The 22,241-nt window shown below is 36.1% G+C and overlaps 1 pseudogene; it reads right to left on the bottom strand.

The window, feature by feature from the left end:
- Positions 1-6,408: 6,408 nt before the first annotated feature.
- LOC102026331 lies at positions 6,409-6,983 on the bottom strand (annotated as a pseudogene).
- Between the last annotated feature and the right edge of the window lie 15,258 nt (positions 6,984-22,241).

The raw sequence follows: 22,241 nt of genomic DNA on the forward strand, positions 1-22,241 counted from the left end.
AAGATTTTAGTTTGAGATAGCCCTATTTGTTGACTCTTGCTGCTATTTCTTGTGCAGTGGAGGTTCTGTTCAGAAAATCCTTTCCTACACTGATATCTTCAAGTGTTTTACCTACTTATCTTCCAATAGGTTTAATGTTTCTGTTTTAATGTTTAGATCTTTGATCAAGTTTGATTTTAATTTAGTGCATGGTGAGAGATATGTGTCCAGTTTCAATCTTCTGCAACCAGATATCCAGTTTTCCCAACACACCGCTTGTTGGATAGGCTCTCTTTCCTCCATCATAGGTGTTTGGCCCCTTTGTGAAAGATCAAATAGCTGAATGCATCTAGGGATGTTTCTGTATCCTCCATTCTGTACCACTGATGCAAATATCTGTTTTTATTCAAATAAGTAAATAAATAAATCTGTGATTTTGGCCTAATTGTAGCATCAGATGCAGTTGTAAAAACTAATATGGAGAGATCTCCTGCAGTCTTTATCCAGTTCTCCCCAGTGGTAATATCTTTCAAAACTATAAAGCACTTTCTACTAGGAAGTTGGTACTGATGAAGTTGAGTCACAGAGCAGTTCAATCACCACACGAATCTTTCATTTTGCCCTTTTATAGCCTGCCCATACCTACTTCCCTTTGCCTTCCAATCTTTGACTTAACCACTAAATTCGTCTATTTCTAGAATTTTTTAATTTCAAAAATATTATATAAATGGAATCAAACAGTATGTAAGCTTTCGGGATTAGTATTTTCCACTCAGCATAATTCTCTGGAGATTTATCTAGCTTGTTCTGTACATCAATAACTTTGTCCTGAGTCATAGTCCACAGTGTAGATTACCACAGATTGTTTAAACATTTACCCAGGGAATATTATTTCTAGCATGGAGTTATTATGAATAGTGCTGCTATGAAAATTCATTTGGATAGTTTTTTTTTAAAAATAGATTTAAGGTTTTTATCTGAGATAAATGTCCAGGAGTGAAATTGCTGGGTCATGTGGCAGTTGAAATTTAATTTTATAAGAAGCTGCCAAACTTTTCCAGAATGTCTTTATGATTTTTCATTCCCATCAGCAATGTCTGAGTGAACTAATTTTTCCACATCCTTACCAGCATTTAATCCTGTCACTATTTTTAAAATTTAGCCTTCTGTTAGGTATGTAGTAATAATATCTCACTGTGATTTTAATTTTCATGTTCCTAATGACTAATGATGTCAAGGACCTTCTCATGTGCTTACTCTCTATATATCTTATGTAGTAGTGTCCATTCATGTAGTTTGCTCATTTAAAAATTGTTGGTTTGTTTTTTATTGTTGGATTTCAAGAGTTCTTTATAATCCTCCATACTAGATCTTGTTAAGTACATGGTTGGCAACATTTTCCCCTATCTATAGCTACCATTTAATCCTCTTCACAGGGTTTTTTGCAAAGCAAATTTTCTTTGTCTTTTTGAGACAGGGTCTTGCTGTGCAGTTGAGGCTGGCCTTGAGCCCACTTTGTAGCCAGGCTGGGTTTGAACTCACAATGATCCTCCTGCCTCAGCCTCCTGAGTGCTGGGATTACAGGTGTGCGTGCAAAGCAAATTTTTTAGTTTGATGAAACCTTCTTAGCAAATTTTCATTTTATGATTTATCCTTTTAGTATCAAGCCTAAAACTTATTTGCCTAACCCTAAATCCCAACGATTTTCTCCATTTTTCTAAAAGTTTTATATGCTTTTTATTTTGAGCTAACTTTTATAATAAGTTTGAGACTTAAGTTGAGGTTCATTACTTTGGATGTCTAGTTACTGTAACACTATTTACTGAAGCTATTATCTTTCCTCCAGTGAATAGCTTTTGTACCTTTCATCATAGTAAATTAGGCATTTTTTCCACTTTCTGTTCTGTTGATCAATATGTCTGTCCCTCTACTAATTCAACACATTCTTGATTTCTGTAGTCTAGTAGGCTGAATAATAGTCCCTCAAAAATATCTACATGCTAACCTGCAATTACGTTATTTTACATGGTAAAAGGGACTTTGCAAATGTAATCAAGTTAATAATCCTGAGATGAGAAAACTATCCTGGATTATCCATGAGCCATAATGATTGGGGTCAAAGTGAGCAGATTTGTCCATGGAAGCACAGGTAATGCTATTATGGGTAAGGGGCCACAAGCAAGGAATATAGTAAGTGGTCTCTAGAAGCTGCAAAAAGCGAGGAAACTGATGTTTCCCAGGAACTTCCAAAAGGGATAGAGCCTTGTCAACACTTTTACTGCAGCCTAGTGAGGTTGATTTAGGATCTCTGACCTTCACAACTGCAATGTAATACATTTGTGTTGTTTACAGTCACTAATTGTGCTAATTTGTTCCAACAGCAATAGGAAAATACTACATGTCGCTATTCAGAAAGTCTTGAAATTGGATAGATGGATGGATTCCTCATACTTAAAAAAAATTCCTTTATCTATTCTACTTCCTTTGTCTTTCCATCCAATTTTTAGATTAATCATGTCTATAACTATAAAGATATCTTATTGAGGTACTTTTACTGGTTGCTTGTTTGTTTTGTAGATCTGGGGCTCAAATCCAGGGCCTTGTACATTGAAAGCCCTCAGTCTGCCACGAGTACATCTCCAACTCTTTACTGGGTTTTTTTGTTCATTAAACCTGTATATCAACTTGGGAAGAAATGAATATTTACAATATTGAGACTTCAATCCATAGATACAATATGTGTCTCATTTGATATAAATCAGACCCTATGCATGTTGTTTTGTTTTTGTTTGTTTGTTTTTGTTTTTATTTTTTGCTCTTTTCTTAGGCAGGCTCTCACTATGTAGCACAGGCTGGCCTTGAACTTGCTTATGCAGCCCAGGCAAACCTCAAACTCATGGTGATCCTCCTGCATCAGCCTATTCATGTTTTCTTAAATTTACATCGAAATTTTATTTTTTCCTTGAGCAAGTCCAAGTGTTATTGTATTTTTAATTTTTGTGTCCATGTGTTCATTGCTAATATATATTGTATATACACACTTGTCCATATACATTACATGTACATATATACATGCATACACACATAAATATACAAATAGGTGCACAATTGATATTTACATGTCTGCCTTAATTCTGTAACCTTGATAAACTCACTTATTAGTTCTAAGAGTATTTTCTAGATTCCTTGGGATTTTCTATGTAGATAAATCATCTCATAAAAATGGGGACTGTTTTATTTCTTCTTTCCACTGTTTGGTAGATTTTGGTGAATTCAGCAAAGTTTTTGGAAATTTTAAAGTACAAATTCAATTTTTATATTTTTATTTACATAATCCATTTTATATTGGTTGAGTTAGGATAGGTTGTTGTTATGATACATTGTGTCAACTTGAGGAGCCTAGAGGTTTGGCTAAGTGACTGAGCCCTTCTACATCCTGGGGTGAAAAGGACATGCCCTTCCTGCTCTAGGATGTTGTTTATTGTGTCAATGTGAGAAGTTTAGAAGGTTGACTATGTGAGTGCCACCTCCTGGGTGGGGGTAGCCTTCTTACAATATAAGGGAGGGAAAGAGGTTTACACGCACTGCCATTCCCCCCTTTGCTCTTGTTGCTGTGCCACTCTGCCTCGGAGCCAGCAAGTATGGACTGAAACCTCCACAAACTGTAAGCTAAATAAACCTTTCCTTCCTTCATTTTGGGTGTTGGGTATTTTGTCTCAGCAATGAGAGAAAAGAAACTAAGACAGTTGTGTTTTTAAAGAAATTCATTCATTTAATCTAAGTTGTCAAATATGTGTATAGATTTGTTTGTAGTATTCAATTATTATCCCCTCATGTCTGCAAGGTCTATAGTGACGTCTTTTATTTCATCTCAGAAACTGATAATTCGTGTGTCCCACCCTCCTTTTTGGATCAGTCTTGCTCAAAATTTATTAATTTGATTGATCTTCTCAAAGAAGTATGTCTTTGTTTCATTGCTTTTTTTGTTTTTCTATTGTTTATTTCATCAATTTTTGTTCATAACTTTATTATTTCCTTCACATTGCTTTGTGTTTATCATTTACCATGCTTTCTTTTCTAGCTTCTTTGGATTGGAACTCAGGTTATTGATTTGAGACTTTTTAAAAAAATGTAACCACTTAGTTGTATAAATACCCCTCTCATGACTTCTTAAATTATGCTGCATACATTTTTTTCAGGGCTAGGGATGCCTTGTGCATGTTAGGCAATCTTTCTACCACTGAGCCATATCCCCAGCACTTTCATAGATTTTCATTCCATTATATATATATTTATTTCATTTAAGGCTTCCACTTTTTTTAAGGCTTCCACTTTCACTCATAGATTATGTAGTAGTATGTTGTTCAGTTTCCAAGTGTTTCGAAATTTTTGTTACTGATTTTTATTTTATTTCATTGTGATTGGAGAGTATTTTCTGTGTGATTTGAATTCTTTTAGATTTACTGGTGTTTGCTTTATGATCTAGGGCATAATTTAATCTTAAGGATTCTGTGAGTGCTTGAAGTGAATGTATACTCTGCTTTTGTTGTTTGTAGTGTTCTATAAGTGCTAACTAGATCCTGTTGGTTAATAGTATTGAATTCTTTATTTTAAAAAAATGTTGTGGTACTGAGGATTGAACTCAAGGCCTTGCACTCAGCTACATACTCAGCCCTTTTTATTTTTAATTTTTAAGGCAGGGTCATGCTAAACTGCCCAGGTTGGCCTGGAACTTGCAATCCTCCTGCCTCAGACTCTCGAGTAGCTAGGATACAGGTATGTAGCACTATGCCCGGATATGCTGAGTTCTTCATCCTTGCTGATTTTCCATGTAGTTCTTTCATCAGTTGTTAAGAGAGGGATGTTGAAGTCTCCAACAATAGTTGTGCTTTTGTTTATTTCTTTTAAACTCTACCAGCTTTTCTTCCATATATTTTGATCCTCTCTTTATTGCATGTGCATTTAGGATTGTTACTCTTCTTAAGGAACTGAATCTACAATCATTATATAATATTTCTCACTATTACTGGTCGTTTTCTTTATTCTAAAGTCTACATTATCTGATATTAATATAGTAACTCTTGTTTTCCTTTGATTAATGTTGGCTTTTTAAAAAAATGACACAGAATTTCAAAACAAGATGATAGGAAATTAACAATGGTTGCTAAATAACATATTATCTCCAGCATAATTGCTCAGATTACCAAATATAAGAATGCAACATTGATCAAACAATTAAACATTAACTGTTCCTTTCACTAAACCAATAGACTAATGTTTTCTTGATAGAATGCTTTTACCATTGCTTTACTTTCAGTCTGCCCATGTAGTTTACATTTAAAGTGAGTTTCTTTTAGAGAGCATATCATTCGGTCATATTTTTAAATCTACTCTGCCAATCTCTGTCTTTGAATTGGTGTAGACACTTTAAATCATGCCATTTTATTTTGCTTGTCTGTTCTCTTTATTTCTCTGATGGTCAAACAAATTCTCTTTGAAATTCTTTGGAAAAATATAAAACTTAAAATACTAACATCAAAAGGAAAATTATGATGAAGCTATGATAATTTGTATCTATCTGTATCTCTTCAGTAAAGCTAAACTGGGAAATTGTAGGTCAGTCTATAAAAATTTCTAATTCTGTGATTCTTGCACCAAGCATGGAAGTGTGTGTATACCAAAACAAAGATCTAGACTTGTGGAATATATTTAAACAGATAGAATTTTGATGAGGTTCATAAAATGAATTTGGGCATTATATACCGCTAGATTTTTGTGGGAACTTGTTTACTTTGTTCAAAAATTAAGACTTCCATACGTTTATTGGTACATATTAGTAATATAGAATGACTCACAATATTTTGTCACATTGCACTTTCCTCAGCTTCTTTATTGTTCATCAATCAATCAGTTTCTCTTTTTGCACTTTTCTACAGGTTGTACAGGACTTAGCATTTCTCTCACTGTGGACATTTTCTTTCTATTTACCTGTTTTGCATCTCATTTATTTGTTTTTTTGTGGCCTTTCATAAGTCAACGTTTTGATTATTTGAACTATGTACTTGTACATTTACACTTTCTCCTTTAATGGAAAATTTCCAGTGGTCTTGAAGGCATTCCACTTAGGTTCTGAACTTTGTTCATCACTGGATTATTTGAGTTTTCATCATCACCTAAACTATGAGAACATGTCAAAAATTGGGCTATTTCACTTTTTCACTTGTTTTTTTTTAATCCCATGATGGGAAAATCTGGGAAGCTTCATGAGTTGGCGGGAATGACTTCCTTAAACTTCGCTTCCTGTCCAAACCTATCTCCATTCAAGTAAAGAATTACAGAAGCACTGGGTTTCACTCCAGAAACCGCTTCCAGAAGGAGCCCATGACTCAGGGAGCTCATCCAACAGACTGGTTTTAGCAGTCGGGATAGTCACAAGTCCTTTAATTTCTGTTCCCAGGGACATTTCCCACATAACCAGCTCATCATACAGTAGCTGAAGAGTTTTACGTCACTTTGGACAGTGCATGCCCTGTTGACACTAAGCTGGTAGATTCTATTGTCCCTATTATGGGTTTTTCTGGGATTTTCTTAATGTTTGTGGTTTCTCTTTGGGACAATTCTTGTAGGAATTTCCATAGTCTGTAAGATAAACCCCATCTAGATTTTTATAACCCAAAACTAGATTTGATGCTTTTACAGTACCACAAATGTATTCACTTTTGTGTGTTATTCCAGTACATCCAAAATTCAGATACCTAGCTGTAGTACAGTTTACTTTTGAAAAGTACCACTCTAGTCTGAAAGCTTCTGTAAATCTATTCCTAGTGTTTCTATTATCATACATCTGTAACTTCTTCCCTTGAATTCAGGTAGCCCAGATCCATAAAACAGAGGAATTCCTAAGTAATAAAGTTGTTTGAGTTCTATCTACTTTTTGATAAAGTTATTTTTGCAGCTCCCTGATAAAATTTAAGTTCTGAAAATAATGGGCCATTTTCTTGATATTCCAGTTATTACATCTCTTACGTATTTGTTAGTCTGTTTGTTTTTTTTTTAAGCAGAGCTAAATATATCAATTCAATGACTTCCTAATCCTTCACTTCCCCTCCAGACCTACCACGTCCAGTGCCGATCATCTTCCCTAGCACTCATTGTTTTCCCTCCATAACAACCAGAGCCTTGAAATCCGGAAGTGGAAAAGGAAGTTTACGTTTCTCATTTCTTCTTAGTGATACCGTTTTGGGACTCAGAGTTGCTAGCTGCTGGGCTCTGATGTGCCCTCTTTGGGCCCTGTTTTTTTTTTTTTTTGTTTATCATTGATCTCTTTTCCTGTCTTCTTGTAGGTTAAATGAATATTTATTAGAAACTTGTTTGGAATAATTTATAGTGTTTTGTGGTGTATCTTCACGTGTGTATTTTAGTGGTTGGTTGAGATCTTACAGGTGCATAACTTATCACTCTCTAGTGCTGTCATTATTTTACCCGTCAGGCTGAAGTGTAGAAAGGTTATCTTCTGTGCTGTTCTTTTATATTTTTTGTTTATAATCAATTTATATATTTAATTTATATACATTTAGAACCACATATCATAGAGTCTAATATCTTTGGTTCAACTGTCCAGTATAATTCATAAAACTCAAGCAGAAAAATAAAGCCTAGTATTTATCGATATTACTTTTCTGTATAAAAATTCTTACTATGTTTTTCTTCTTTCCTGATAATCCAAGTTTCTTCTTCTATCATTTCCTTTCCATTGAGAGAACACCTGTTAGCCATTCTTGTATGTTATGTCTACTAGCAACAAATCCTCTTACTTTGTCCATATCTGAAAATGTGTTGATTTCCTTCATTCCCTGAGGGTATTTCTTTTCCTGAGAGTAAGATTCTGGATTGAAATCGTTTTCTCTCAAAAACTGAAAAATATTGTGCCACTATCTTCTCACCTTCATGGTTTCTGATTTGAAATCAGCTGTCATTAGAATTGCTTTTTCCCCATAGTCAAGGTTTTGTTTTGTTTTCCTAGCTGCTTTCAATATTTCTTCCTTTGCTTTTACTTTATGGAAGCTTAATTATGATGTGACTGTGGGTTTTATTTCAGTTTATCTTGATTGTGTTTCCTTCCTCCTCCTGCTCCTCTTTTTTTTTTTTTTCCCCCAAGCCGGGGTCTTGCTGTGTTGTTCAGGCTGGCCTTGAACTCATGGCAATCTTCCTGTTTCAACCTCCCAGGTGCTGGGATTACAGGCGTGTGCCACCATGCCTGGCTGGTTCATCTTTTTGAATCTAATCTGTAGTTTTGTGTTTCTTGACAAATTTGGACATGCATCCTCTTTCTCTGAGTATTTTTTTTCAGCCCTGCTCCCTTTCTCCCGTCTTTGTGAGACTCTGACGACATACATATCAGATTTTTTATTAAAGGTCTGTGGGTCTTTCAGTTTCTGCTCTTTTTCTTTTCACTATTTATTCTCTTTTGCTCAGGTTGTGAAATTTTTTTGGTCTAGGTTACAGTTAATCTTTCTCTTCCATTTTATTGTTGAATCCATCTACTGAGCCTTTTAACTTCTATTATCATATTTTAAGTTCAAAAATTTCTATTTGACTTGTATTTCACTTTATGACTTGTATTCTACTTTATGATATATATTTTCTGAGGTTTTCTCTTTTTTTCTTTGTTTCAAGTATGTTTGTTATTAAGAATAAAAGCATTTTTATCATAGATGTTTTAAAAGTTTTGTCAGCTCTTCCTAACATCCTTTTCATCTCAGTATTAGTGGCTGGTGTCTTTTCATGTTCAGTGTTGGATTATCCTGTTTCTTGATATGAATAATTTATTATCAAAACCTAGTAATTTATTATCAAAACGTGGAATTTTCATATTACTTGAAGAGATACTAAATCCCACTGGAACTTTTGTTTCAACTGGCTTTTTTGACACCTCTCTAGAAGAGGATGGGGACTTACTCATTACTGTCAGGAAGAAATACAAGTACAGGTTCTACATTTGCTCTTGGTTGACACCTAAAATTGAGGGCCTCTCTTTACTGTGGGATATTCTGGCCTTTCACAATGATTGTATCAGTCAGTGCTTACTAGAGAAATGGGTTTAATACAAGATGTACAAATATATAAGAATTTACAAGATTGGCTTACTGGCCACGCACAGAGTCAGGTGTGATAGAGTGCAAAAGGTTTGTCTGCACATTGGCGATCAGAAGGATCCAGTCCAAGGATGGAGCTCAATGTACTGTCCTGTGAGAGTCCATATCAGGAGGCTGAAGGGGCTGTGGCTGAGGCTGAAGAGTCTGCATTGGAAGGCTGAAGACGAGGATATCCAAGGTGAAGGTGAAAACTGGAGCTCCTCCAATGAAACGAAGCAATCCTTCCTTCTTCACTTCCCCTTTATACCACTCAGGCCACAAGTCGCCATAGGATGGGTCTTCTGTCTTCAATGAATTAAGGTACACACATAAATATCAATTGTACACATATTTGTATATCTATGAATGTATGCATATATATATGTAATGTATATGCACAGGTGTGTATATACAATATATATTAGCAAGTAACCCTAACCCTAACCCTAAGGCACAGAAAAAGCTTAGGAGTGTGCCTCACATAAAACTTATCTACTGTGAAACCAATCCATGTATTTTAGGCACACTTCTAAGCTATTTCTGCATTCATATCAGTGATCTTTTTTCTTATTCTAGATTTTGACCTCACTCATACAGTATCTCAGTCATAACTCTTAGATTATGTTTTGTTTCTAACTTTCCTAGGTTCCTCCTTTCCAGGCCATATTATCTAGCTTCATGTCTTAATTTTCAGCTACATACTTTTTTAAATGAGTTAGTTCATGTTAATGGTACCCTGTCACTTTTCCCTCTGCAAGGCTATATGCACTTAATATGGGGAATTGATCTGGAAAAACTTTTACTTGAAAGGATAACTAAGATGCTAAATTGGGCAGTTGTAGAGAGGCTTTCAGATGGCTCAGACTTTGGGGGTTCTATTCAATCACAATAGCTTGTCTAATTTTCTAAAATTAATTTTAATTCTCTTCCTCCTCTTCCTCCTCCTTATTCTCCTTCTTCTCCTACTCTTCCTCTTCCTCCTTCTCCCCCATCTCTTCTTCCTTCTTCTCCTTGATCTTCTTGTTCTTCCTATTTCTCTCTTCTCCCTCTCTCCCCTCCCCATATTCCAGGTTGGACTCAAGCAATCCTCCCGCCTCAGCTTCCCAAGTACCTGGAGCTCCCAACTTTCTGTTTTTCTTTCTAACCCAAAATTATGGTTGAAAATTATGGTAGAAATGAGGGACCAACTTTACAAATTCTAATCATTATTTCTCCTTTTATGTAGTTGATGTTTTCAGAATATAAATGCAACAAGAGATTTTAAGGTGCTAAGCATATGAAAATAATATAACATTTAAGTCCATTCAGTGTCAGACATATGTATATATATATATATATATATATATATATATATATATATATACTTTACCTATGCATTGTGCAGTTGAATTAAAATGAAAAGATAAATATTTTCTTGTTAATACGTGAACTGAGGGAAAGTTTGCTTGCCCTGAAGGTTTGCCTTTTGAAACTGCAGTCCACTGAAGGAAGCTCTGAATCACTTGCATATTTTACAATCTCAGAGAAACATGAAGAAATCCTCAGATCCAGGAAATGTTTTAAGCTGAGAATGGTCCAAAGGTTTTACTAGCTCATACTTGCCTTATGATATTAAAAAAATACTGTCACAAATGTTAGTTTTGTTTTGTATTATTTCAAATAATAGTCCTCTGACTTGCCTGCTCTTGCAAGGCAGTAAACACTTGCACATATGAATAGTGTCTATATTAAATTTCTACCAATCTACGTATTCTCCAAGAGACTCATTCTGACTCAGTCTTCTGAATCAAAGGCAGAAGTGCCTTCCAAGGTCAATTGTGTCTTTATCCTGCAGTATTCAGAGACATGGAGACGACCTTCCAGAGCCTATACTTTGGGGCATAGGTGGTATCATTGTAGTGGTCATAACAGGACTCAGAAGGGCAAGAAGTCAGATATTAAAGTCAACAGGTCAGATATTAAAGTCAATAAAGAGGGCAGATAGCTCAGCAGCACAACACCTGCCTGGCAAGCATGAGGTCCTAAGTTCAATTCCTGGCACCAAAATGAATAAATAAGCAAATAAATAAAGTCAACACAGACAGCAGATTAGAAACTCAAGGAAGGCATGGTGGTGCACACCTGTAATCCCAGCACTATGGGAGGGTGAAGCAGGAAAACTGCAAGTTGCAAGTTAGCCTGGGCAATGTAATGACTAAGACCCTGTGTCGAAAATGAAATGAAATGAAATTTAAAAAAAAGAGGTCAGTGTGGAGATCCTGGATTCAATGCCCAACACTGCCCAAAAAAAAAAAAAAAAAAAAAAAAAAAAAAAATCCAACAACTTACATGTCTATACCTGGTTATCTGAGTAATCACTTTGAAGATAACAGTATGTACTATAACAACCATTGTTAATTTCTTACCACCTTGTTTTGAAATTCTGTATCATTTTTATTGTTTTATGTTATTTTGTTTATGTGTTTTTATTATTTTGTATTTGTTCTTTTCTCTTTAAAATAAAAAAAGAAAAAAATATATATAAATAAGAATAGTTGGGATAAGTGTACTGCTGATGTATATTGGTTTATTAAAAGGAAGAGTTATTGCTTAAATTTTTTTTCTTTATCAGTTTTGTGTACTTCACCTGGTAATCGAACAACTAATTTGAAAACAACAGCATACAGTATAACAACTATTGTTGAATTCCTACCACCTTGTTTAATGAAGCTCTGTATAGTTTCTAATGTTTCTTTTTTATTACTTGTTATTATCTTTAATTATTTGATCAATCTTGCATTCTTACATCTGGTAATCTGAGCAACTTTGTTGAAGATAACAATATGTAATATAACAACCATTGTTAATTCCTATTATTTTGTTTTGAAATCCTGTATTATTTTTATTGTTTTTGTGTTGTTTTGTTTTTGTCTTCCTTGTTATTATTTTGTTATTGTTTTTTCTCTTTAAAATAAAAAAAATCCAAGGAATTAAACAAGTTGGAAAGGTGCCAGCAGTTCTTAAAGGAAAAGACAAGCATCTCAAATCCAAAATTAAATAGAATTTAGAAAGCATAAGTCATGGGTAGATTTTTTTAATATCCTTTTGCCTCAGTTTTGCTATCTGTACATCAATAACCAGTGTTACAGGTTGAGTTGTGTCCTCATAAAGATATGTTGAAGTCCTACCTACCACCAATTCAAAATTATACCTTACATGGGAATAAGGTTCTTGCAGATGTAGCTACTAAAATAAGGTCATACTGGAGTAAACTGGGCTTTTAATTCAGTATAACTGATGTCTTCTGATTTCTGTTTTTTCTTTATTAGTACATGTTTGTAGTACATAATGTTTGCATTCTTTGTGGGAAGTTGGTATGTATACACAACACATCTTAATTCCTTTTTTCATCCCCTTTCCCTTCACTCTCCCCCCCTCCGTTCATCTCTTAGTCCCCTTTTCTTTTTTTTTAGGCCTCTTTGCAGTACATAAATTTACAGTCCTTGTTTGGAGTTGGTAGATATACATAACACATCTCAATTCCTTTCTTCATCTCTTACCCCCGCCCTCTCTCCCCACTCTCCATCTCTTGATCCTATAATACTTCAGGGAAGTTCTACCATTTAGAAAGTACAACTGACTTCTTCACAAGAACAAGAGAGAGCTACAAAGGAAACTCTGTATAAAGATAGGTGCAGAAATGAGAGTCATGTCGCTGCAAATCATGGGAAGCCTGGGGCTACCAAAAACTAGAGAGGCAAGAAAAGATCCTCCCCAGAAGCTTCAAAGAGAGTGTTAGTACTTTTGGCCTTGTAGCCTGCAGAACAGAACTTGTTCTGCAAAGAATAAATTCTGTAGTTTAAACTCTCCTTGTATGTTATACTTTGTCACGGTAGCCCGAAGAAACGAATATAGTCAACATCGATGTTCTCTTTCTACACTAACATGTTTTCACTCAGATCCAGAGAAGTATTTCTAGTGGACATTGTAATTTAGTAGCATCAGGCTTATTTAAATACCCAGTAAAATATAGATTTCTTTTTTTTTTTTTTTTTTTTTTTTGTTTTTTTTGAGACAGGGTCTCGCTGTGCAGTTCAGGCTGGCCTTGAGCTCACTTTGTAGCCCAGGCTGGCCTTGAACTCACAACGATCCTCCTGTCTCAGCCTCCCGAGTGCTGGGATTACAGGCGTGAGCCACCACGCCCGGCAAAATATAGATTTCATTGGGCTATTCCTGGTAGCCCAATGAAATTTATATTCATCATAAATTTTCAAAGCTCATTTTGGAGAAAGCTACATCTTGCCTAAAGTGACACTTTATTCTGACTCATGTAGAAAAAGCAATACTTCCACTCTGAAATGTTGTGCTGGAAAATAACATGCCTTCTTGGGCTTCACAAAAATTTCAGGAGAGAAAAGGAAAGTAAAAGTGTGATGTCTCAGGCTGAAGTAAAATATGAACCAAGAACGGTAAGTGACTCAGTTTGTAATCAGGAAGAGAAAATCAGAGGAGGTAGTAGAAGAAGAGTCTGTTTCTTTGAGTCATTACATAATTCTTTTAAAATCAAATTCAAGGTCCATAGTGAGAAAGTATAGTATGGGATGTGGGTGGATGTAAACAGGGAAAAATATAAATTATCTTTTTAAATTTTGGTTTAAAATAGTAGTTACTACTACTACTCCTACTACTACCACCACAACCACCACCACTGCTATTTGTTTTAGTTGCCCTCATCCCTGAAAATCCCAGCATGACCTTGCTGGATATGCCAAGAACGTGAAGCTCTGGCTGTTCTTCCTCTGGTCCATTTCTCAGAAATCTGTTTGCAGCATGTAAACAACAGAGGCCATCTCTTCCTAGACAAAAAGCAGGCTTGCTTACTACCTAGAATAAAAGCTATGAATTTCCCAAGGTCAGTGTATGCTGACTCTGATGCAAATCTACGGTAGGCTGACCATCTGCCTGGGTGCTTCTGTGTCATCCCTGTGGAATTTCAGGGCAAGGGGAACCAATGCAAATGTGCCAAAGCTTAGTTTGCCTGCTATACTCTTAAACTAATAGTCTAATGTCCTCTTCTATCATCCACGAAACAGTGGTGAGCTAATTTGTTTAGCTTTCAGTGAGGGTAGAATCCCAGATGCCAACAATAATAAGCCATCATCATCTACTTTGATTACCAAATAAAATCAGATCATAATAATTAAAAATATTAATATCATTTGCTGAGGGATTACTATGTGCCAGGCATTGGTCTATGAACGTCACACAAGTTATTTCATTTCATAACCATGACAATTTTACTAAGATGCTAAAAGGCTTTCCTAAGTCACATATTCTCTAGCTGTTCTGACATTATCATTATTATCCTTTTATGTTAAAATCTTACATTATCCCTTATTTTTACCTTCTTACTGTAATCCTTTATTCTCTCAATCAAAAACACCATCATATAAAAATTATGTAATATTCCTTTAGAAAACTCTTTCATATCTCATTGCTGCTCTTCTCAGAGTAGTAGTTAACAACTTGAACTCTAGCGTCAGCTTCTATGCACTAGCTGGGTGACCTTAGAGTAAGTTATTCAATCTCTCTGTGCTTCAGTTCCTTCACTCGTAAAATGGAATAAGACATCCTAGTGTTGTTGTGAAGCTCAAGTAGATTATCATTACATTACAGAGTTCACAACAGTGCCAAACACCGTAATAGTTTAATAAAAATTAGCTATCATATCACTTTGCTAATGGTAGAACAATTCAGAATCATTTTTTCTACCACATAATTCTCAATTGATGGTGATTGTACTAATCAACTTCAACCTCACCATCATCATCTTCAATTGAGTTCATAGCATTTGCCAGGTAGGTACTGTGTTTACATCAGAAAAATATTCCACTTGAATTAAAGAACCCATCCAACCAGGAACCTAACAGTAGTAAATGTAACAGGAAATGCACAGCAAGTTTAAGGCAGTGCCATGGCCACAAACAACTTTACAATTAGCCATGCTTGATGGTGGACCGTCGTAATCCAAGCACTGAGGAAGGCCGAGGCAGGAAGATCGAAAGTTCAAGTTCTGCCTGGGCAATTTAGCGAGACCCTGCTTCAAAATAAAAAATAAAAATGGATGGGGATGTAGCTTAATGGTAGAGTCCCCAGGGTTCGATCTCTAGTTCCAAAGGGAAGGGGGAGAACCTTACAATCTACCCGGAGAGATGAAGTTAACACACATGAAGCCTTTAACTAATGATTTGTGTGATATTGCTCAAATAAACTCACATATCATTACAATATAAATTCAGAGAAGGATGACAGCAGTGTTGCTTAAGAAGGCAAAAAAGCTTCTATAAGGTAGAAGTAAGAATCACAGTCTTCAAGCATAGATGGCCTTTTCTTGGGTGGAGGAAGGAAGTTAAAGACTGTATGTTTATTTAATACTTTCTATCTTCTGACATTTTTTTCATATATAAACTATTTTTGTCTTATGACAAACCATTACTATAGAAAGAAAATGAATTCTTATTATTTTAGCCCATAGGTAGTTCCCGATGCACAGAGTGGTTAAGTTAATTGCTCAAGGTCTAGACTACAGGGAGTAAGTGGAAGCCACTGACCACTCCAGCTCCTACGGAGCCTCAACCTACATGGAGGAGATTCTACTTGTTGATCATGACTCATGCACATATGAAATGAACAAGTGCTAAAGATTTTATTTAATTCATTGTTAGTGAGAGCGCTAGTAAGATGGTATAACCAGTTCAATGAGTAGTCAGAGATACACATATTTCTATGGAGTAAGGGAAGGTTCAAAAGAATGTACAAGTGGATGAGAAACTAGCTTTTTTCACAGTGGATGAGCGGAAAGTCACTTGAACTTCCAACAGAAGGATATATATACATATATATATATATATATATATATATGTATAATTTACACTGCTACCAATTTTATACAACTTGCTGAGCTTTAAAGTAGTTCAAATAAAAGGAGAAATATCCTCTCTGAAAGGGCATATTTTCCCTTGCGAATATCTAGTAATCTTTTGGCTTATTCACACTTCCCTATTACTACAGTTTTAATGTGTCCCTCAAAAGCTGGGAGTTGGTAAGTTAATCCCCAGTGCAACAGTGTTGAGAGAAGGGCCCTTGAAGAGATGACTAGGTCATGAGAGTACCTTCATCTTGAGTGGATTAAAGCCACTGTTGCCAGAGTAGGTTGGTTATAAATGTGGAAATTCAGTCCCCTTTTTCTCTCTCCTATATTCTTTCATCAGCTGATGTTTTGATACAAGAAGAAAACCTCACCAGATGCAATCCCTAGATCTTGGACTTCCCAGCCTTTGGAACTGGTAGTCAAATAAAATGTCTATTGTTTATCATTTGCTTAGTCTGTGGTATTCTGTAGTATCCGAATACAGACTAAGGCAGCTATACACTGAGTTAAAACATAAACAGAATAGAAATGCTAGGCTGGGCATGGTGGTGCACACCTGTAATCCCAGCATTCGGGAGGCTGAGGTAGGAGGATCGTTGTGAGTTCAAGACCAGCCCGGACTACAAAGTGAGCTCATGACCAACCTGAACTACATAGCGAGACCCTGTCTCAAAAAGACAAAAAAAAAAAAGACAAAATACAAATGCTATAATAAGAAATGGCGCAAGGCCTTAAGGTTGAAGATAGGGGTTATAAGTACCTGGCACCACACCTTATTCTTCTGTGCTAGCCTGGAGTTCCCAAGGACCAGGAATCTAATCAAAGGTGAGAGAAGTAGCTTTCTGTGATAAAGCATCAGTAAGAGAGGTCTTGTCTAAACCAAGCCAGTTTTGAATTTAAGTGAGGCTTAAATGTGTGTTTTTGAAGTTGTGAAATGATAGATAGTGATGAGTACGTTCCACTTTGAGCAATTTTCCAGGGCCCTAATTCAAAAGTTAAGACCATGACTTATTTTAGTTTATATCTAGCATGACTTTAAAAAAAGAAAATAGTAACTAATTTTATGAGACCAGTATGGATATACTTTCCTACTGCCACCAACTAGGAGTAGTGGGTGATGACAAAAGACATTTTATTGAAATCCTAATGGATGGTTTGTACAGACATGCACTTACGAGTGCACTTATAAAAGTTGCATTGATATCCAAATATGTGAATGTGTGGTTCACCCTTTAAATATAATTATGCACTTACACAAGGCAATAAAAATGTTAACAAACAGATATGGTTTTCCATGTAGGCAGCCACATATATGTGATCTAAAAGGTTATCAAAAGTCTTCTTGCTCCTAGTTGTTCCCTAGTGATCTATCACTTTTTATAACATTCTTGCAATTAATGTTACTTTCTCTGGGAAAAGAGTTCACTCCAAAAAACACTTGTTAAAGTGCAACATTATTTTTTAAAGAAGACTAACAAAAGAGTGAGATGAAAAGGTCTAGAATGCAGGCAGAGATGGCAGGCCTGAGAAGGATGTCATGTGAGCAGTTCTGGTATGCCTGAAAGTGCTATAGGAGCTCTAGGCACCTTCTAGAAGGATGAAAGACACAAAGAGCAGGGAAGAAATACTGGAAGCATGAGGAGACAAACTTGACTGTACCACAAAGTTATGATGGCCCTGCCATGGCGTGCAATGATACAAACACTAAGAATTACTCTGAGCTAAGCACAGTGGAGTGCACATGTAAGCCCAGGCACTAAAGAGACCGCGGCAAGAAGGCCACCTGAACCTAGAAGTTCAAGGCCAGTGTAGGCAACATTTGATACTCTGTACTGAAACAAAAACTGTAAAAGAACTGAGGTTCAAAAGGCAAAGTCACATATTATATAAAAGGTATCTAATTTTCCTATTATATAAAAGGTATGTTTTTGAAAAAATATTTGGCTGAGAAGTGATATTCTGGAACCAAAGTTGCAAATTAGGTATCACCAGAAAATAAGAATAGATGTGGGAAATCTGTTTTGTCATCAGAAGTTAAGGACTTAAAATAGAAATAGCCAAGAGGGAAGTCTTTACTGCCATTAGTGTCTTCATCATCTTTGGGATGAAAGCAGTTACGAAATACATATTGGTGCGCTGCCCTGAAGTGATGAGTGAGCATGTGCACGCTGCATAGCATTTGTAGTGGTGTCAGTAATTCTGTGGTGGAGGTACAGTAACACATGCAGAATTTAAGAAATTAATAATCTATACTAATTTAGCAAATTATACATTTTCACTGGGCACAAATAAGATGATAAATGCATTTACCAGAGTTGAGAAAAAACTAGAATGTGAAGTTACAGCCACTCTATCAGTGATGGTCTGGAGGATACAGACTTTCAGAACTGTTTAAATGATGGTGGGGAAAGCATATAGAACTGCACTGGCTACGTTTGAGTAGAATATTAAGAGGTAGGAATGAAATGAATGACAACTGATACGTGTTAGGGGAAGTTCCATTCCATTCATAGCACCCAGAGTCAGAGATTCAGACCACTGGTTAATTAAGCTTGTAACTATCATGTTTTTTAAAAGAGAGAGTAGTAATTAATTTTATGAGGTCAGTGTGGATACACTTTCCTTACTGCCAGAACCTAGGGGTACTAGGTGAGCAGAGAAGATATTTTACTGAGGTTCTAATAAAAGGTTTGTACAGGCACACACTTATGAAAGTTGCGCTTATTTCCAAATATGTGAATGTGTGCCTCATCTTTTGAAATGTACGTGCTTATGCAAGGTGATACAAATGATAATACATAGATATGGCTTCTATGTAGGCAGTCATCCACCTGATGCTCCTCACACTACCTTGAGGGAACATGCATTAGAGGGAACTCTGTGGTCTCTCTCCTTGCCCCTCCCTTATGTCCTACCAAGGGAAGAAAGACTTATCTGAATAGTGTTTTGTTTTGTTTAAAGAAGCTGAGAACATTCTGCTCTGCCATTTCCAGGTATTATTTCTAAGGTGTTTACTTTGGTGTGCTATTAGCTTGTGGGACAGGCATGAGCTTGTCCAGTGCCAGTGACAAGGTGGGTGAAGCTTTCTAATTTCGCAGTGAAGAAAGCACAAACTTCACTGTCCTCCATATTCATTTTTACCATGGTCATCACAAAAGTATGCTATTTAGTTTAGTGCTTTTAAATTAGAGTGAAGAAGAGTTTTTCGCTCTTTTAAAAAATTCAAATTCAATATTCACTGGTTTCAAAAAATGAAAGAAAAAATTTAAAATGATATTAAATAAAAACCAAAGTTATACAAACTACAAAGTTCCGATTTTTAAAAAAGCAACCAAGTTCATCAGATAAAAAATGTTACTATAAATGTATGGTATACATTTGGTATAATTGTTATTATGTTGTAAGATAATGATATTATTATAAATGTTTATAAAAGTTAACTTTCAATTTATCTTGTCATAGAGTAGTAACAAACTGGTCATGGGCCAACACTGGCCTGCAGCTCATGATTTTTGGTAACATTAGTCTACTTCAGTCTATACACTGCTTATCACTCTCACTTAAAAAAAAAATAGGATCCAGGGTTGCATAGTGATTCAGAGTATGGGGTCTGGTGACATACTTCCAATTCCTAGCCAAAGAATGACAGAGTTAAAATTAATTTCTTTCTCATAAAGTTAGTATGGGAATTAAATGGGGATTTGTATAAAGCACTTGGCTGTGTTGAGCCCCTTTTAGGTGTTCAAAACTTCTTATTGTTTAGGACCAATATCCACAGTGGATAATAGATTTCTGCTTAAAGTTTTAGAAGAACCCTAGAGGGTGTGAGTATATATCCTCATACCTTTGGATTGTGTTATCTTCTAGTAATTGTGGTTTTTTTTCACCCATAGGCTGAATAAATCTGTTCAAGTGAACCAAAGGGCCTGAAGCCTTTGGAAATCAAGATTGGATTGATTTATCCTTGAGGTACAAACATGAGTCTCTTGGGTAAATTGTAGATCCCATTAGGCTAAATGGTCTAGCCTCAGTAGATCAGTTAGTATATCTCTATGAACATTTGCAGTGTTCTTTGGTGCTGCCAAAGATTGTCTTTCAAAATATCAATTCTGTTTCCGATAAGAAAAGAAGGCCTAGAAAGCATTCAAAGTCCTGGAATAAATTGGAGTTGGGAGGGGTGGCTTGGCGGTGCCTAGAATATACCTGTTAAATTGGATCAGGAAGCAAAATGTGCCGAACGGCCCTGTAACAGATTTGTATCTGTCAAAGTTGCTAACCCCCACTCCTCCCCCATATTTCCTATTTTGCAATTTTCTGGTTCCAGCTAATCCACTTCTTTTAATTATATAAAAAATAATAAAATTACATCTGAATGGCACAGAACATTAACTGGTTATTTCCCTATATCAAAGCAGACATGCTTTTTAGTAAGGTGGAGCTGATAAAAATCTGATTTGCTCTCACTGCTCTCTGGTCTTTTCTGTCTGTAGGAACAAAATAGAGGCAGTTTGGGTCACAGGAGCTGTTTAAAGTGTGCCTCTGGTCTGACTGGGATGCTGAATTTCTTTTTCTGTGGTGAACTGAGCAGACTTTGTTTTTTTCCAGTTTGGTCTGGTAAAGCCACAAGTTTCATGTTCCAAATTTACTTAAAGACACTACAGAATCAGTTCCCATGCGGTTACAAAGAGAATACCATCTATTGAGACAGGCAGAATAGAACTTCTCAGAGATTAAATTTATTTTTTAACAGAGGAAATTGGCTCAAGGACATTTAGGGAGGAGGTAAAAAATTCAGGGTATCAACAGACAGTGTTATGCTCATCTCTGATTTTAATGATTATGAAGCCCCATGATCTCTTCCTGAGAGTGGGTGGACAGAAGGTGGAGACCAGAGCATAAAGGATACCAGAATGGAAAAAGATTTATTAGATTGTTACATTAAAAAGAAATCTGAGTGATGAGTAAGACATTGCCCCTTCCCTGGAAACAAGGCCATCTGGCAGGTCCTTGGGAGTATTGAACATGAAACAAAGAATATTAATTACTGAGTCCCGCTCCAAAATTAAAAGCCGTTCTTGATCCTCATCTAACAAGTAAATAGGCATATTTACCTGGAACATAAACTGCAAAGGCCTGTCTCACTGTCCTTGGTTTTTTTGAGCTGAATGAGGAGGACTGTTGTTTTTACAATTGAAATAAGATGACTTTCCTGCTGCCATCATCTCTTGCTGTGTGGTTTATGCTGCATTTGCATTGAACTGATCCCCTTCCTGGTGGGAAGTCTCACCTGGAAAACTGAGCTCTCTGTAGCCACATATACCTTTGTAGTCATGGAGACAATGATAAATATTATAGGAGTCATTTAAGTAGTAGTCAGTCTTTTGATAAGATGGAACAAAAGAATATCTCCCTGGCAGTATCCCACTTCTCTGTGATATTTTCCAAAATGGCACAGTATAAAGTGGCCAATAAGGTAGAAGAATACCTGGAGTCTGATTCAGGAGAGTTCTTGGATAGCTTAGGCCACAGTGAGAGAATACTTGGCTAAAATATCTTTGAAATGTAGAGGCCCCAAGCACACTGTAAGAGCTGCTAATGCTGTGGTGGCTTGAGCCCCCACATGTACCCTTTATTCAGAATGCCACAGATGGTTCATCTGACTTTCTACCTCCATTATTTGAACTTTTTTTTTTAAACAGGGGCATCATTCACTTACACCTCATAGTAAGCGACATTTTCTTGTGTTGCAGTCTTCTTTGTCTAACATATGACAGTCCCCTGCATTCCAGTCTTATTTTCAATGAAGTAAAATTTCTGGTTAAGGAAGAATTAATGATTTAAAATCTCTCTCTCTCTCCCCCTCCCTCTTTCCTTCACCTCTTTTTGGTTAGAGACATTCTGAGGTCCTCTTATATTGGGCAAATACTGTAACTCCTAAAGTGATAGTTATCAGATACATCGAGTTCATGTTCTCCAAAATCAAAGTATGAATTCTAAGGAACAAAGGAGGTTAAGAGTAGGAAAACTTTATTGAGAGAGATGGCTCCTGAGAGACAAGAGGGGATCTGAAAGTGGGTTGCCAATGAGCCCATTTCTCAAAGGAAGTTTTATCTAGCAAAATCACAAGGTGGGTACAATGTGGGTTAAAACTATGATCAACCAATAAGATTACAAGTATAGCCCTGCTTAGGTAATATCGATCCAATGGGGCTGGGTGT

This window comes from Chinchilla lanigera, unplaced genomic scaffold (assembly GCF_000276665.1).
Source record: "Chinchilla lanigera isolate Chin_1 unplaced genomic scaffold, ChiLan1.0 scaffold00089, whole genome shotgun sequence".
In the NCBI taxonomy this organism is placed as follows: Eukaryota; Metazoa; Chordata; class Mammalia; order Rodentia; family Chinchillidae; genus Chinchilla; species Chinchilla lanigera.